Here is a 19,038-nt window from a genome sequence, read left to right on the forward strand (position 1 = left end):
GTCATGTCTAATACTGGCGTGACCCCATGAATTTTGGGCTTGTGGCCAGCTGATAATACCAAGCTGGCCCTAACCCCTTTATTACCCAGTGAGCCACCGCACCAGGGCCCTGGATGAGTTGGGTACAGCGCCAGAAGATGGCGCTTCTATGAACGCGCATTTTCCGGGGTGGCTGCGGACTGCAATTTGCAGCGGGTGGGGGCCCAGAAAGCTTGGGCCTCCCTGCGCTGCAGATTCCAGCCCCCAGCTGCCTAGTTGTACCTGGCTGGACACAAAAATAGGGCGAAGCCCCACGTATTTTTTTTTTAATTATTTCATGAAATTCATGAAATAATTAAGAAAAAAAGGGCTTCCCTATATTGTTGTGTCCGGCCTGGTACAAATAGGCAGCTGGTGGTTGGGGGCAGCCCGTTCCTGCCTGCTGTACCTGGCTGGACACAAATATAGTGCGAAGCCCCACTTCAATTTTTTTAATTATTTCATGAAATTCATGAAATAATTAAGAAAAAAAGGCCTTCCCTATATTGTTGTGTCCGGCCAGGTACAAATAGGCAGCTGGTGGTTGGGGGCAGCCCATTCCTGCCTGCTGTACCTGGCTGGACACAAATATAGTGCGAAGCCCCACTTCAATTTTTTTAAATTATTTCAGGAAATTCATGAAATAATTAAAAAAAAATTGACGTGGGGCTTCGCACTATATTTGTGTCCAGTCAGGTGCAGCAGGCAGGAACGGGCTGCCCCCAACCACCAGCTGCCTATTTGTACCTGGCCGGACACAACAATATAGGGAAGCCCTTTTTTTCTTAATTATTTCATGAAATAATTTAAAGAAAATTGACGTGGGGCTTCGCCCTGTTTTTGTGTCCAGCCAGGTACAACTAGGCAGCTGGGGGCTGGAATCCGCAGCGCAGGGAGGCCCAAGCTTTCTGGGCCACCCCCGCTGCAAATTGCAGTCCGCAGCCACCCCGGAAAATGGCGCGTTCATAGAAGCGCCATCTTCTGGCGCTGTACCCAACTCATCCAGGGCCCTGATGCGGTGGCTCACTGGGTAATAAAGGGGTTAGGGCCAGCTTGGCATTATCAGCTGGCCCTAAGCCCAAAATTCATGGGGTCACGCCAATATTAGACATGACCACCATGAATTTCTAGTAAAGTATTTAAAAAAAACACAAACACCCAGAAAAAAGTCCTTTAATTGAAATAAACACACAATTCTTTATTGTTCTAAATTAAACCATACTTACCGTCACGCCCATTCCAGCTGAAGCCAACGATCTCCTGAAATAAAAGAAAAATAATAAAGCAACATCATCCTTACCTTTCCATGGTTCCCATGACAGCTTCAGCTCTGCTACATCGAGATGACAGGCTGGACCGCAGCAGAACGCTGCCATCCAGCCTGTCATCCCGCAGACACTGAGAAGCGCAGGCTTGCATGCGCTCCACAGTGTCTATCTGTGAGGGCATCCAGATGAGCCGAGTTAATGTCCAATAAACTCGGCTCACCTCATGCACGTCACTGACAGCGTGGGAAAATTCTCCTGCACTCAGCGCTTCAGCGTAGGAGAATTCTCACACTGAAGCGCTGAGTGCAGGAGAATTCTCCCACGCTGTCAGTGACGTGCAGGAGGTGAGCTGAGTTCATTGGACATGAGCTCACCTTATGCACGTCACTGACAGCGTGGGAAAATTCTCCTGCACTCAGCACTTCAGCGTGGGAGAATTCTCACGCTGAAGAGCTGAGTGCAGGAGAATTCTCCCACGCTGTCAGTGACGTGCAGGAGGTGAGCTGAGTTCATTGGACATGAGCTCACCTTATGCACGTCACTGACAGCGTGGGAGAATTCTCCTGCACTCAGCGCTTCAGCATGAGAATTTTCCCACGCTGTCAGTGACGTGCATGAGGTGCGCCGAGTTCATTGGACATGAACTCGTCTCATCTTTATGCCGTCACAGCCAGACACTGCAGAGCGCAAGCATGCCTGCGCTTCTCAGTGTCTGCGGGATGACAGGCTGGATGGCAGCTTTCTGCTGCGGTCCAGCCTGTCATCTCGATGTAGCAGAGCTGAAGCTGTCGTGGGAACCATGGAAAGGTAAGGATGAGGTTGCTTTATTATTTTTCTTTTATTGCAGGAGATCGTTGGCTTCAGCTGGAATGGGCGTGATGGTAAGTATGGTTTAATTTAGAACAATAAAGGATTGTGTCTTTATTTCAATTAAAGGACTTTATTCTGGGTGTTTGTGTTTTCTTTTAACTTTGACTATGGGTTTAGTAATGGGGGTGTCTTATAGACGCCTCTCCATTACTAACCTGGGCTTGATGTCAGCTGGCATTATAAGCTGACATCAACCCCAGCCCTATTACCCCCTGCCACCGCACCAGGGCAGCGTGGAAGAGCGAGGCTAAGTGCCAGAATTGGCGCATCCTATGAATGCGCCATTTCTGGGGCGGCTGATGGCTGGTGTTTCTAGCCTGGGAGGGGGCCAATATTCATGGCACCCTTCCTGGGCTATTAATATCAGCCCCCAGCTGTCTGCCTAGCCTTTGCTAGCTATTAAATTAGGGGGGACCCCACGTCATTTTTTTGGGGGGGGTCCCCCATTTTAATAGCTAGTAAAGGCTATGTATTCAGCTGGGGGCTCATATTAGTAGCCTGGGAAGCTCCGTGGGTATTACCCCCTTCCCAGGCTTCAAACATCTGCCCCAGCTGTCTGCTTAACCTCCGCTAGAGACTAAAATTAAGGGGAACCCCACGCCAATTTTTTTTAATAATAAATCCTTTATTTTAATACTAAATGACAAGTACAGTAACCAACACTATCACTGTACTTCATATATATGTGACTGACATGTTTCTATCTATCTAATCTATGTGTGAAGCTCTATTCTGTCTGTTATAAATTGTCGGGTACAGTTGCTGAATTGCCGGCCGGCTTTTTTAAAGAGACAGTGCATGAAAACACTATTATATTTTTTAATAAATCCTTTACACTAAATGACAAGTACAGTAAGCAACACTGTCACTGTACTTCATATATATGTGACTGACATGTTTCTATCTATCTAATCTATGTGTGAAGCTCTATTCTGTCTGTTATAAATTGTCGGGTACAGTTGCTGAATTGCCGGCCGGCTTTTTTAAAGAGACAGTGCATGAAAACACTATTATATTTTTTAATAAATCCTTTACACTAAATGACAAGTACAGTAAGCAACACTGTCACTGTACTTCATATATATGTGACTGACATGTTTCTATCTATCTAATCTATGTGTGAGGCTCTATTCCTTCTTGTCTAAATTGTCGGGTACCGGTGTATGCCGCTGCTGAATTGCCGGCCGGCTTTTTTAAAGAAAGCGTCTTCTGAGCAGTTTGTCAGCTTTTGGACACCTTTGAAGGTGTTTTCTATGTGTTTCTATGTGTTTTTGTTTGCCTGCCATTGGTTTTAACGGTGTTCGACGGTGTTCTAAGGTGTTCGACGAACAGTTCGACGAACAGTTCCTCGAACATCCCGGTGTTCGACGAACCGAACCGAACCCGAACACTACGGGGGTGGCTCAACACTACTAGTTAGTCCTTTGTAATCATCTCTATCTCTCTGTAGTTTTTTTGCCTTTTTGATGATAATTTCATGCACATTCTGTAAAATACTTGTTGCAATATTGCTATCAATCTTTCCAAACACAGGATGGGTTTCAAATGGTAATAGGTTTTTAGCGATATCAAATATTCTATTAGTAATTGTTAGACATATTTCTGACCTTTTTGTATGTATACTTTTTAGCAGATTGTGCATGCACGTGTCCAAAATAGTAGTCCATTCCTTATTAAATGGTTTGTCCTCAGGGAATGGTGAGGGAATTGTTATTCTCAAACCCCGAGGACATAGTTTCTCCTCCATATAAATCCTTAGAAAACGAATGTCCAGGTCGAGACGTAGCTCATCTTTAAGTGATTCCTCAAATTCATTAAATAAATTCTTCATAGTGTTGGTGTCCTCTTCATTGAAGTCCATTGAATTTAAGGTGAAAGATTCATCAGAGTATGGGATAGTGCTTCCCATGGCTTGTTTAATAAGCCGTTCTCTGGTTGACATGCGTCTGTCAAAATATTCCATGTTAACGGTATGGATTCGCTAATGCTGCTCCCAAATTAACCAAAGTGCGCTGCTGTCCCCAGCTCAGTTGGCAATAACTCAAATAAGTAAAGAAAGGAGCGCAAGTAGCGCTGATATCCAATAGACAACAGTAAAGATAAAAGGGAAATTGCTCACCTTTGTGGGTTGTGAAATGCACAACTCATGAGAAAGTATATGCTGAGGTGCTGCAGCAGGCACAGGTCCCTTGGGATCTTCGAGTAGTCTAGTATACAGATGATAAAGGTGCCATTAATCACCGCGCTCCTCCATGAAAAAATGTATATATATGCCAGAGATGGATAATGTTCCCAGCATTTATTGGAGACTGTAAAAGCTATAAAAGACTACGTGCTTCGTTGACATCCCGTCCACTTCTTCAGGAACATAGCTGCTACTTGTTACAACATGGAAGGTATATATACACACATGCTAGCACATGGAGTGAAGAAAAAAACTGCCAAAGCACCCCTTGGCGCCAAAAAGAGGAAAAAAAAAGGAGCGAGAGAGAGAGAGAAAAAAGGGGAAGGAAATCTTGGAAACACATCTAAAATCATAATGCACATGAACATTTGCTCAAGAGGAGAAAAGAAGTACAAAGTAATTTAAAATATTTAGAGATTAATTAAAAAATCGTTTCTTTTAAACATAATAAAATATGGGTGTAATATTAATCATGATGAACCATGGAGGGCTAGAACTTAAATACTTGCTTAAGTTGCTGTGTGCAGTCACTCTAGGCACATATCCCGCTACACTAGGGCTCCTGATTTATATTGTCAGCTGAAAAAAGGAGCTGTAAGAGTGGTGAGAGGTAACTTGAAGGCTATAATGTGGGCGGTGATAACAGGAGTGTGGGTTTGGGGACAGGTGGCTATATGTTGGGTATTGAAAAGAACTGGGGAGGTGTAAAAAGTGACTGCTGGAATTCTCAAAGAAAAACTTCTGTGATTTCGTTTAACCCCTGCGGTTTAAGGGTCTGCTGGAATTCTCACAGAGGTGAGCAATTTCCCTTTTATCTTTACTGCTGTCTATTGGATAACAGCGCTATTTGCGCTCCTTTCTTTGCTTTCTTTACTTACTTCAACTAAGGAATGAGCTTCACAGAGCTTTGGGGTCATCATAACCCTCGAAATCTCAATCATTAGACAATAAAACTTTCACAGTCCTTATCTATGAACTAAACCAATATTTACAGCCAGAACTGTTTACCTTTCTCTCACAGTAATAGCTCTGCTTTACATTACCTGTCTCATCTATTGCATTATTTCTGTGTCTTATTGTGTATAAATGTGTGACTCTTCAGATTTTGTGTCATACTGTGCCTGATGAAGAGACCTGAGTAGTCTCGAAAGCTTGCAACTTGTTACCATCTTTTCAGTTAACCATTAAAAGGTATCAGCCACTGAGGACTCTCAAATCTTAATGTTTACATCAAGAATTTGTTGAAATTTCTTTGAATGGGGGGGCGTGGCCTGGCTATGGAGGAGTGAAGTCGCATGGTTGTCTGCTCCCATCCCTAGACCAGCTTCAGGGCATGCCTATCACTTCAAATCAGGTCAAAACACTTCCAATGCCGGCAAAAAAGAAGAAGAATATAATGCAGACCAGTGTGAGTACTCAGCGATTCCCTCCAACAAATATTACCCGATACCTAAGAAATTACAGCATCTGCCTCTCCTGCAAGAGTGGGATCTAAGATGGCATCGGCTGTCCCTGCCTAGCGCTCCTCATCTCCTGCCTCGGAGGTCCAAAGGTCCTGGGGTAAATGCTCCCCCACATCAACATTAGCAGAGTGGACGATACCTTCATCGGCGGAGGACGCGGACCTGGCTTCCCGGACTTGGGGAGACGCGGGAGGCCTTGTTGCTGCTGCGGGGGATCTCCCTCAGTCCAAGATGGCAGATTCCGGCTTTGCGCCTTCGGAGCTCAGGTGCGTGGTAGAGGATCATTTGGTGCCCCGGCCCCTGGACACACCAGATTGGGCAGTACTTATCTCTGCTGCGGGTCCAGACCTGCAGAGGCCCCAGTCACACACTGATGCCCGGAGTTCCCCTGAGAGAGGCTCCTTCCCTGCATTATTACATTCTTCTTCCCCTGGCTGCTCAGAGGAGAACCAACAGGATGACTCATTACAATGTGAGGCAGTGTGGAGAGACCTCAGAGATCGAATACGAGCTATTCCAACCAGAGGGACATGGAGAATTATATGTCTAGACTGGAGTCCTCTTACAGGGCTGAAGCAGCCTCCCTTAGAGGGGACATGCAAGAGTTAACAGAAAAAGTGTCTGCTGCTGAATCACATACAGCATCCATCGCTCAACAAGTAAATTCTCAGGAACAAACTTTGTCTTCTCACTCATACCAACTGGAATACCTAACAGATTTGATAGATGATATTGAAAACAGTGGAAGGCGCAACAATATTAGGATTAGAGGACTTCCAGAGACAACTGAACACCATGAACTGGATGAGACACAACGTCATTTGTTTAACTCTATCTTGGGTCTGCCCTTAGAGAATGAGTTGGAGCTAGATAAGGCTTATAGGTCCTTGGGCCCCAGATCCTCTGATGCGACAAAACCTCATGATGTGATTCTATTTTATATCAAGAATATCCTATACAACTCATGTCTGATCTATCGCGCCATACACTACAGAAGAGGAAGGCATTAAAGACTCTATTAGAGGTTCTGAGACAGCAGAACATTCTATACTCTTGGGGTTTCCCTTTCCGTCTACAGGTCCGCCATTCAGGGGCTTTACATGTGATACGTTGTCCTGGAGACATTCCGGCTTTTGTTACAGGTTTGGGGATTCCCCACGTATCTATACCAACAGAGGATTGGCCGAGTCTCCCGGGAGGCCCCAAGTCGGATCTCAATCCACGACCATAAAGAGCGACAAGAAACAAATCCAGAGAAGAAGTCAGGAGAGGGAACAATGGAAAACATATGCCTCACTCCCCAGATTGAATCGTCTATTACAAATGGATCCTGTGGTCAATACGCTAGCCTTCAGCGCTAGTCAATCTTGTGAAAGATATTAGAGTGTTATAGTTCTCTAAAATGTTTTCAGCAATGAGTATAGTTGATATTACGAATAATTCATTTATATGACTGGCTCTCAATAATAAGATTTGATTATATTATGTCAATAATATTCCGTTCTTGGACAGTATGGATATTATTCCATAAGGATATGTGATATACTGATTCAACGTTTAATATAATGATAAGTAGATGCTAATCTTTAACAGCTTTTGGCTGCTTTTCTATCATAGGTTTTAAGACAAAATGGTGTGGCCTGATGTCTGGTTTGGGGGCGGGGGCTCCCCAGTAGAAAGCCCATCCTCCCAGGGGGGTTTACACTCTGCTGAGCAGGTGTAAAATATACCTATTTCCTCTCATCAGATTGTTTTGCTTTCATTTTGTTATATAATTTTGTTTGGTTTTTATTTTATATATCCCGTAATTTCTTCTTAGTTTTCTGTGTATTTCTGTTTCCCTTCTTGCCCCACTCCTTTCATCCCCCTTGGTAATCATGTCCTCTGTTAAAGTAGGCTCACTGAATGTAAGAGGCTTTAATGTCCCACAGAAACGTTCACAAATTTTGTACTCTATGCACAAACAAAGAGTCCAGGTTCTTATGTTACAGGAAATGCACTTTAAAACTGGGCATATGCCTGTTTTTGGAGATAAGTATTACTCTCGGTGGTTCCACAGCACTAATCCGGATTCACGCTCTAAGGGTGTATCCATAGCCATACACAAGTCGTTGGCCTATACTCTCATAGACTCTCTCATTGATGATCAAGGCAGATATGTGTTCCTCAAACTCAAAATAGCAGAATCAAGATCTAGAATAGCAAACTGGTACCTCCCTAACAAAGATCAGATCTGCACATGTAGGTCCTTTTTAACGTCCCTCTCTGATTTTGCAGAAGGAGTTCTGATTGCAGGTGGAGACTTCAACTTCACATGGAATGCCGCGTTAGACTCCTCCTCAGGAAGGGGTGTCGTCCCTCTGAGACAGCTTCGTTCATTGAAATGGGTCATCCATGCCCTCAGGTTGACAGATGTTTGCTGCATTTTAAATCCTCAGGGTAAGGATTATACATATTTTTCTCCTACCCATGGCTCATATAGTCGCATTGATTTCTTCCTGAGGCAAATAGGTTGACCACCAAGACCACATATATAGTTAATTCTCTATGATAGAACAATCAGAATCTGTTCAACGTCTCCAAGAGCAACTCATAAAGAAAAAATGACGTATACGAACATTCATATGCAAAAAAAAAACAAAGTTTATTATAAATGCAAGATATAAAAAACATACACAGTGAAGAGAATGGCATAAATACATTGGTAGTAAGCTAACAAGAGAGATACCACAAACTGAATAACCACATAGTAGAAAGTTTAAGAATCAATAATTGGGGTAAGTAAGGGTATGGGTATGTCAAGCATATGCCATAACCCAGCTACAAAAGTGTAAAGTATCAAGAAACTCCATTGAGATGCTAAAGTGCACAGTGCATAAATAAGTAGTAAAAAGGTAAATCCATTTAGCACTCAAAGATGGATAAATATATACTATTACTCACATGTGTTTGTCAGTATGTCAGTCCAGGTATCGTCACCCCTAAGTATAAGTTTCTTGATACTTTACACTTTTGTAGCTGGGTTATGGCATATGCTTGACATACCCATACCCTTACTTACTTCAATTATTGATTCTTAAACTTTCTAGTATGTGGTTATTCAGTTCGTGGTATCTCTCTTATTAGCTTACTACCAATGTATTTATGCCATTCTCTTTATTGTGTATGCTTGTTATATCTTGCATTTATAATAAACTTTGTTTTTTTTTGCATATGTTCGTATACGTCATTTTTTCTTTATGAATTGATTTCTTCCTGTTGAGTCATCACGCTCTCTCTTGGAACCCATCTGCTACAATAGGTGACAAATTGTGGTCTGACCATGCCCCAATCTTCCTATCTATTTCCGTTCCCTCCTACAGTGTCCATTTTAGCACATGATCAGATATCAAAATCAAACATCAGAATGATGTCAGTTTGAGGCTAAATACCCTGTCTGAGAACTGATTTTGATAAGTGATTCTGACAAGTGATTTTGACGAGTGACTTTGATGAGTGATTCTGATGAGTGATTTTGACAAGTGATTTTGATGAGTGATTTTGACGAGTGATTCCTGCAAGTGATTCTGGCAAGTGAATCTGACGAGTGATTTTGACGAATGGTTTTGACGAGTGATTTTGACGAGTGATTTAGACGAGTGATTCTGACGAGTGATTCTGACATGTGATTCTGACGAGTGATTCTGACGAGTGATTTTGACGAGTGATTCTGACAAGTGATTTTGACGAGTGATTCTGACGAGTGATTTTGACAAATGATTTTGACAAGTGATTTTGATGAATGATTTTGACGTGTGATTTTGATGAGTGATTCTGACGAGTGATTTTGACAAATGATTTTGACAAGTGATTTTGACAAGTGATTCTGCCAAGTGATTTACTTTGGCTATGTAATTTAACATGCAAATAGACAGTGTGTCTGAAACTCGTAACACGTCAGGATGACAATCAAAGTGTCAGATATTAAAAGTAAAACACCCCTGTAGTTTGTGTGCTAAATAGGCATAATTAATTTAAAAAAAAATTCATATTTCTATCAGGATTTGAATTCTGACACTGTAATTTCAGAGGCTGTTGCCTTACCATTGCACTATCCAGTCAAGTAATAGTAGCTTGTAGCTTTTCTTGTCTTATGACATTAACCATGAAAATACTCAGGGTGACTAAAAGTCATTATGATTTTGATTCTGATGTTTGAAGAAAGTAACACATGAGACTCACACATCAAAATCAAACATCATTTGAATTTGGCTTGCTTGAAGTCTGTGCATAAGTCCCAATGAGTTATAGACCAGTTTGCACTGAAAATTATATAAGCAAATACAAATCCAAAGCTTTCTCAACTGAGTTTCTAGCTCAGTGCTTAGTGCACTGGATTTGGAATACAGAATTTTGGGTTCAAGTTCCATCAGCGAAGTTATTTTTTTTTTTATTATTATTATTATTATTGTTGTAAAAGTCACTTGTCAGAATGACTTGTCAAAATCACTCGTCAGAATCACTCATCAAAATCACTCATCAAAATCACTCATCAGAATCACTCATCAAAATCACTTGTCAGAATCACTTGTCAAAATCACTTGTCAAAATCACTTGTCAAAATCACTCGTTAGAATCACTCGTCAGAATCACTCATCAAAATCACTCGTCAAAATCACTTGTCAGAATCACTTGTCAAAATCACTTGTCAAAATCACTTGTCAGAATCACTTGTCAAAATCACTTGTCAGAATCACTCATCAAAATCACTTGTCAGAATCACTCGTCAAAATCACTTGTCAAAATCACTTGTAAGGATCACTTGTCAGAATCATTTGTCAAAATCACTTGTCAGAATCACTTGTCAAAATCACTCGTCAGAATCACTCGTCAGAATCACTAGTCAAAATCACTCGTCAGAATCACTTGTCAGAATCACTCATCAAAATCACTCGTCAGAATCACTCGTCAAAATCACTTGTCAAAATCACTTGTCAAAATCACTCGTCAGAATCACTCGTCAGAATCACTTGTCAGAATCACTCGTCAAAATCACTTGTCAGAATCACTTGTCAAAATCACTTGTCAGAATCACTCATCAAAATCACTCATCAAAATCACTTGTCAAAATCACTTGTAAGGATCACTTTTCAGAATGATTTGTCAAAATCACTTGTCAGAATCACTTGTCAGAATGACTTCTCAAAATCATTTGTCAGAATCACTCGTCAGAATCACTCGTCAAAATCACTCATCAAAATCACTTGTCAAAATCACTTGTCAGAATCACTTGTCAGAATCACCTGTCAAAATCACTTGTCAAAATTACTTGTCTGGATCGCTTGTCAGAATCACTTGTCAGACAGGGTATTTAGCCTCAAACTGACATCATTCCGATGCTTGATTTTGATATCTGATCATGTCCTAAAATGGACACTGTACCCTCCCTGGTCCAGCGTTCATGGACATGGAAAATGAATGATCACTTTCTAAAAGACAAAATCTGTATGGCAGAATTAAAGGATTCTATTGATTATTTTTTGCAGATTCATAAAGCAGATCAGACCTCAATACCTCTGCAATGGGAAACTTTAAAATGTGTCATGAGAGGCGTGTTGATTAAGCATGGTTCAAAACTCAAAAAGGAGAGAACTCTAAAGGTAAATGACCTTTTGAGACAGATACACACACTTGAGGTCTCGCATAAACATACGTTGTCGCCTAACACTCTTGCAGAATTATCCAAAAAAATAAATGATCTCAAGATCTTGCTGGACTAAAAATACCTAAGACACAGGGAGCTAATTAAAAACTTTTTTTATGAATCGTCAGATAAATGTGGACGGGCACTCTCAAGGTTGCTTCACCCTTGCTCTGTGGCGGCATACGTTCCAAATATCAAAAAACAAAATGGGGAGGAAGCTCATAATCCTACAGAAATCATTGACATATTCCGCTCAAACTATGAGAAGATGTACAATATTAAAGGGCAATACTCTGATCTCTCCCCTTCTGACCTATCTATCCGAATTAAGGAGTACATACAAGATACTTCTTTAACCTCTTTAGATAGTCATGTTTCTGAGGCACTGGAAAAGGACATCACAGAGCAGGAGGTCAATCTTGCAATTCAATCTACACCATCTGGTAAAAGTCCTGGCCCAGACGGATTTACTCCAGCATTCTATAAGTCCCTTAAAACTCAGCTATCCCCTGTTATGAACAAAACCTTTAATTCATTAAATGATAAGACATGTTTTGTCCCCCAATCATTGGAAGCTCATATTAACGTTCTCCATAAACCAGGTAAGGATCTTACAATCACAGCTAATTATAGACCCATATCATTAATAAATGTGGACATTAAACTACTCTCAAAAATACTAACAGAAAGACTTACCCCATTGTTGCCCTCTCTTATAAATACTGATCAAGTAGGATCAAGTAGGATTTATTCAGGGCCGAGAGGCAAGAGACAACACTATTATGAGCATGTTGCTAATCTCTAAAGCTAAAAGTCACTCCATATATATGGGCCTTTTATCTTCTGATTCAGAGAAGGCCTTTGACAGGGTTCATTGGGGGTTAATGAAGGAGGCATTATGTCAAATAGGCATTGGACCACAATTTTTACAGTTAATTTTTTCCCTGTACTCTGGCCCTACTGCTAGAGTTAGGGTCAATGGAACCTTGTCCTTACCTTTTGCGATACGAAACGGAACTAGACAAGGGTGCCCTCTGTCCCCCCTTCTGTATGTGATAGTGATGGAACTCTTGGTCAACGCAATAAGGAAAAACAGCAATATTCATGGGGTTAAAATAGGTACCAGGACATATGTGGCGCCCTGCTGTGCATTCTTGCCACAGAACCCAGAAGGGTGCATGGATGGACTTCTCCACAAGAGGCCCTCACACATTCACACACCTCCACCCTACCACCTCAGACCAGCAGAGGGAGCCCATTAGGGATATGTATAGGGAGGGTGGAGCTAGGCAGCTCAGTTTAGTGTTCAAATGTGATGCCCAGCTGTGCTTGGTATCACAGATCCTAGAAGGGTGTATTGAAGGATTCCTCCACAAGAGGCCCCCATAACCATTCACACATCTCCACCTTCCACCTCAGACCACCAGAGGGAGCCCGTTAGGGATAGATAAATAGGGAAGGTGGAGCCAGGCGGCAGTTAGTCAGAGTTAGTCTATTCTGGTTTAGCAGTGAGTCCAGTACAGCCTGAGAGGAGTTACCTCAGAGGACAAAAGCCTGTTCCAGCTCCTGCAATTGCTATCCTGCAGTGGAGCTTATCCAGATCCAGACTCAGTTGTAGCTCAGAGTGGTGAGCTTTAGGCGTGCCGGCGCCATAAGATCGGTGAAGCGCGGCAAGCTGCCGTTAGTGTGAGTAGCCTAGTGAGGGCCCGAGTAGGCCGAAGGCGAGTATAGAGTTAGCACATAGGGGGCAGAGGAGCTTAATAGGCTCACCCCGAAGCGGTTACCGGACACCGGGTCCGAAGCTTACCGGGATCTCCACGACCCAGTAAGATAAACCGGAATCCCTGGAGAACTACAAGTCCCAGGATCGCTAAAGTGCTGATACGTAACAGAGCCAGGAGACACATAGGCCCGCAGCTAAGGTGCATGTAATCCAAGAAAAGGCCCTACCACAAGGTCAGCCAGCGCAGGACAGAGACAAAGTTAGGCCTAGCTCCAGGCAGGTCAGAAACTTACTACGCAGAGGCAAGAAGCAGGAGGCCCAAAAACCGCTCATTGGGGAGGATCCTGACATGCACCCTTCACCCTACAGCGCTCCGGGATGTGCCTGAATTTCCTTCAGTAAAATGTACTGAAGTGACTATCGTGTCTGTCCCTGTTCTTGCTCTGACCTGGCTCGGTCTCGCCTGTGCTGCATTCCCCGTCATACACTGCCCTGAGGCCTAGCTCCACCTGTGGGGAGCTATACCATCGAGCTGCCTTATCAACGGCCTCAGTGGACTGCGCAGCGCTGGTGATCCTCACCAGAAGCCACAGGTGGCGTCACGAACTCTATCTTAAAATTAACAAATATCCACCCTTTTTAAGGAGCGACCCCAGGGTACGGACCCCGGAGCCGACCACCGCGACATCCCTAAAGGCCAGGCTAAAGGCCCAGGTACCGAGTCATCCCCATTCCCCTGGGCAAGTCACAGACACAGAGAGGAAAACAGCTCAGAGTTGAGCAGAGAGCATGCTGACGCTCAGAGAGCAGCATGCTGGCTGCTGTGCTTAGGCGAGTCAAGGGCTACAGCATGTGTGAGAGCCTTGAGTGTGGCCAAAGGCGAGAGGAGAAGGAAGAAGTAGTGAGGGGGCAGAGGAGCATACCAGGCTCACCCCGATATATATATATCGGACACCGGGTCCGCGTCTACCGGGACCCTTTATACCCAGTAGGAACCACCGGAACCCCTGGAGGACTACAGGTCCCAGGTTCACCAAACGCTGATTACAGTACCAGGGCTAGGAGTCACGGAGGTCCCAGCATCCAGGGAGAGTGATCTCCAAAGAGAAGGCCTTACCACCAGGTCAGCAGGTGCAAAGAGAGACAGTAACCAAGCTAGACCTAGCTCCAAGCAGGTCAGAAGCTTAGAGAATAAAGCAACGGATCAGGAGGCCCTATATCCGCTGACTGGGGAGAGTACAAAAGTGTTCCCTTCGCCTGGAGTACCCTGGACCGTGCCTGCAACATCACCAGTAAAGGTACTGAAGCTTACTCCCGTGTGAGTGTCCTTCTTTCCTCCAGGACCATCCTGCCGTCTCTCTCCCCTGGTCCACCACCATTACACCCCACGCTGCCCTGGAGCAACCTCTACCTGTGGAGAGCCACACCATCCCTGCTGCCGTAACACCAGCTCCAGAGGACTGCTCCACAGCGGCGGCTCCCTCTAGCCGCAATCCACAGGTGGCGTCACGAACACTTTCTTAAATCCCCTATAAAGTATCCTCCCTTTTACTGACCGCCCTGGGTCACGGACCGGGCCAGCTACCGTGATATCCCCCAGCAACCAGAGGCCCGGCTGCCGAGTACCCCACGGCCCAGGGGGCGCATCAGCCTTGGCGTCACGAACAGGATTCCATGCCCGTTGCCACCGGGTACTGTGCGCCTTAAGAGACTGTAATACTCACTGTGGTGAAGTTTTCCCGCCATTCCCGAGATTTCTCGCCATTGTCCGCCATCTTCCTGTTGCCGCGCGGGAAGAAGAGGGGCGTAACCGCGGGAATCGGAGGGGCGTAACCGCTGGAAGCGCACGAAGCCCAAGACACGCCCCGCCACTGATGTCGAACCAGGAAGCCTCAGGTCCTGGAAGGAACCCAGAGGGCGCTCTGACGTCATACGTGAGCGACGCAAGGTCCTGGAAGAAGACCGCCGCCCGCGGAACTGCGGCCTACCTGATAAGAAGTGAAGAAGGTAGGCTCCGGTTCACTAGGGGAGCGCAACCATGGCCGATGACCAGCAAGCCGCCGGAGCACCGGTTAACGCTCCAGATGCCCAACCTGCGCCCGGCGCTGCACAGGCTGGAGCGGCCGCTCCACCAGCATGGGTCGTGACCACGTTAATACCCATGGCCCTGCCGTATATCCCTGGAGCGAAATTGTTATGATCTGCAACATAAACTAGGGAAAGAAGGGGAGAGCTGTCTCTACAGTAAGACTAAGCTGAGTCCCTACGTTGTAGCGGGCAACCTGTTCCTAGTGACCAGACCCGCCTGCATCCTCAGCTAGTCTGAACGGAGACCTATAGAAAAAGGGAGGGGTACCAAAAAGAACTAAGGACTGTGACAAAAATGGGACACCTCCTAACAGAAGTTGTTGCAGTGCAAAAGAAAAACTGACAAAAGTACTAGAGGTCAAGAGGACCAAGCAAACTAGAGATAGATAGGCACAAAAGCACCTGGCTAGAGAGACAGTCAAAACAACACTGAAGTCCAGCAAGGTCAGAAGGGCGTAGCTGGAATATATAGGAAGATGGTCACGTGACCGCAAAACACAAGATAGAAACAAAAACAAACAGGAGGGTTCTAACAGTACCCCCTCTTTTAGGAGGATCCTCCGAATCCTCCAGGCCCAGGCCTATCCGGAAATCTCTTGTGGAAAGCTCTGACAAGTCTAGGGGCAGAGACATCATCCGCCTTTACCCAGGAGTTATCCTCGGGACCAAAACCTTTCCAAGCGACGAGATACTGCAATATCCCTCTATGCTCTCTTGAATTCAGGATACGAGAAATTTCATATTCGCCGTCTTCCACCACCGGAGGAACTGTGACAATGGCCTCCCTATCAGATACATCAGCCTTTTTTAACAAGGAAACATGAAACACAGGATTAATCTTTCAGGAGGAGGGAACCTCCAACCTAACAGCAGACTGGTTAACCTTAAATGGCCCCACAAACTTCGGACCCAATTTTTTAGAGGGAATCCTCAACCGCAGATTCTTTGAGGACAACCAAACCATGTCACCCACAGTAAACAAAACCTCTTTACGTTTCCTGTTAAAATACTTCTTGGACTTTTTGTTAACCTCTTGAAGGTTACAACGTACATTAGTCCAAACTCTCTCCAAATCACCGGAAAAATTCTCCTCCACCGGCATCACCGACCCCAATTTGGAGAACGAACCAAAAGACGGATGTCTCCCAGTACAAAAAAAAAAGGAGAACACCCAGCAGATAAGGATGTATGGTTGTTAAGAGCAAATTCTGTGAGTGGCAGAAACTCAGACCACCCCTCTTGATTGTCTGCCACAAAACAACGCAAAAACGGTTCAGCATCCTGGTTCTTTCTTTCAGTCTGTCCATTTGACTCAGGATGATAACCAGACGAAAATGACAAATGGACTCCCAACCTGTCACAAAATGCACGCCAAAAGCGAGCCACAAACTGAGGTCCCCTATCAGAAACAATGTCGGTGGGAACGCCATGGAGCCTGACAATTTCCTTAACAAACGCCTTAGCGAGTGTCTTAGCGCAGGGTAGCTTAATGAATGGAACCAAATGACACATCTTGCTAAAACGGTCCACGACCACCCAGATTACAGTGAAACCCTCGGATACAGGAAGGTCAGTAATAAAATCCATTGCCAGATGCGTCCAAGGCGCACTAGGAACCTCCAGAGGGTAAAGCAACCCCGCAGCAGGGGTATGTGAAGCCTTAGACCTAGCGCACACCGTACATTGACACACCCACTTGATGACTTCCTTCTGCCACCCAGGCCACCAAAAACTGCGACTGATAAGTCTCTTAGTCTCAGAAATTCCTGGATGACCTGCCAACCGAGACTCATGATACTCCACAAACAAATCTCTCCTAAAGGTTCTAGGCACAAACAACCTCCCATGAGGAGTGTTAGATGGGGCATCCTCTTGGGCTTTCAGAATCCCATCTTCCAAAACGGAGTCCAATGCTGCTACCACAACTCCTTCCTGTAAAATGCTCTCCTCCTCCTCGGTACCAACCATGGGAGAAAAGCTGTGAGATAAAGCATCGGCTTTAACATTCTTAGTACCAGGGATATAGGTAACAGAAAAATTAAACCGAGAAAAAAAAAGTGCCCACCTAGCTTGATGGGCATTCAAGCGTTTGGCAGCATCCAGATAGATCAAATTCTTATGATCTGTGAAAACCTGAATGGGAAATTTAGCACCTTCCAAGAAATGATGCCAATGTTCAAACGCGAGTTTAATAGCCAGCAATTCCCGATTACCAACATCGTAATTAAGTTCGGTTTCTGAAAATTTTTTCGAAAAAAAAGCACAGGGATGTACTCCATCCTTGTTCTCCTGAGACAAAACTACACCGACCCCCACCGAAGAAGCATCAACCTCGACCAAAAAAGGCTTGGTCTCATCAGGATGCATAAGGATTGAGGCAGAACTGAACCTCTCCTTGAGATATACAAAAGCTTCAATGGCCTCCGTAGTCCACTGGACCGTATTCGCACCTTTCCTAGTGAGATCGGTCAGCGGCTTAACAATTATAGAAAAATTCTTAATGAATTTCCTGTAATAATTGGCGAAACCCAAAAATCTCTGTATCGATTTCAAACCAATAGGCCTTGGCCATTCCTGCACAGCCTGAACCTTCACCAGGTCCATCTGAACCCCTCGCTGGAGATAATGTAGCCCAAAAAACTAATTCTCTGCACAGCGAACTCACATTTCTCCAGCTTAGCAAAAAGTGAATTATCACTCAATAACTGCAACTGCCGTGGATTCCTGGACCACGGTGTGAATTACCTCTATGACGGACTCCTTGCCAGAGACGGACTACACCTCAACAAACCCGGGAAACACACATTCGCCAGGAGACTCGCAACACTCATCAGGAGGGCGTTAAACTAGAAGAAGAGGGGATGGGAAGAAAAACGCCGGACACGAACATGCAACTAATGCTACTAATGAAAGATATGAAGTGCGACAAAGAAGGTCCAAGACAAGATGCTTGGAAGGGAGGTAAGAAAATTTCTAATACAATCCACAGGGAGAAGATTGGAACAAAACAAAATTGTGTAAACTGCGTGCTAGCAAATGCCAGGAGCCTGACAAACAAGATGGATGAACTGGAAGCAGAAATATCTACAGGTAACTATGACATAGTGGGAATAACCGAGACATGGTTAGATGAAAGCTATGACTGGGCAGTTAACTTACAGGGTTACAGTCTGTTTAGAAGGGATCGAAGAAGTCGGAAAGGGGGTGGAGTCTGTCTATATGTAAAGACGTGTCTAAAGCCTACAATGTGGGAGGATGTATGGGAGGGAAATGAGGAGGTCGAGTCCTTATGGGTGGAGATACATGGGGCAAAAAACAATAATAAAATTATCATAGGAGTCTGTTATAAATCACCAAATATAGCAGAAGCCACGGAAAGTCTATTAATGAGACAAATAGACGAAGTAGCAAAAAATAACGAGGTGATTATTATGGGGGACTTCAACTACCCCGATATAGACTGGGAAACCGAAAGCTGTAGATCTCAGAAAGGAAACAGGTTTCTGTCAATTATCAAAGACAATTATTTGTCACAACTTGTACAGGAACCAACTAGAGGGACGGCCCTTTTAGACTTAATATTAACTAACAGGCCAGACAGAATAACTGATGTGCAGGTCGGGGAGCACCTGGGAAATAGTGACCACAACATTATACAATTCCACATGTGCTTCAGTAGGGTGCCCAGCGAGGGAGTCACAAAAACACTGAACTTCAGGAGGGCAAAGTTTGATCAGCTA

The sequence above is a fragment of the Phyllobates terribilis genome, unplaced genomic scaffold (genome assembly GCF_046119375.1).
Source record: "Phyllobates terribilis strain yellow unplaced genomic scaffold, ASM4611937v1 Scaffold_1__5_contigs__length_1240528914, whole genome shotgun sequence".
NCBI lineage: Eukaryota > Metazoa > Chordata > Amphibia > Anura > Dendrobatidae > Phyllobates > Phyllobates terribilis.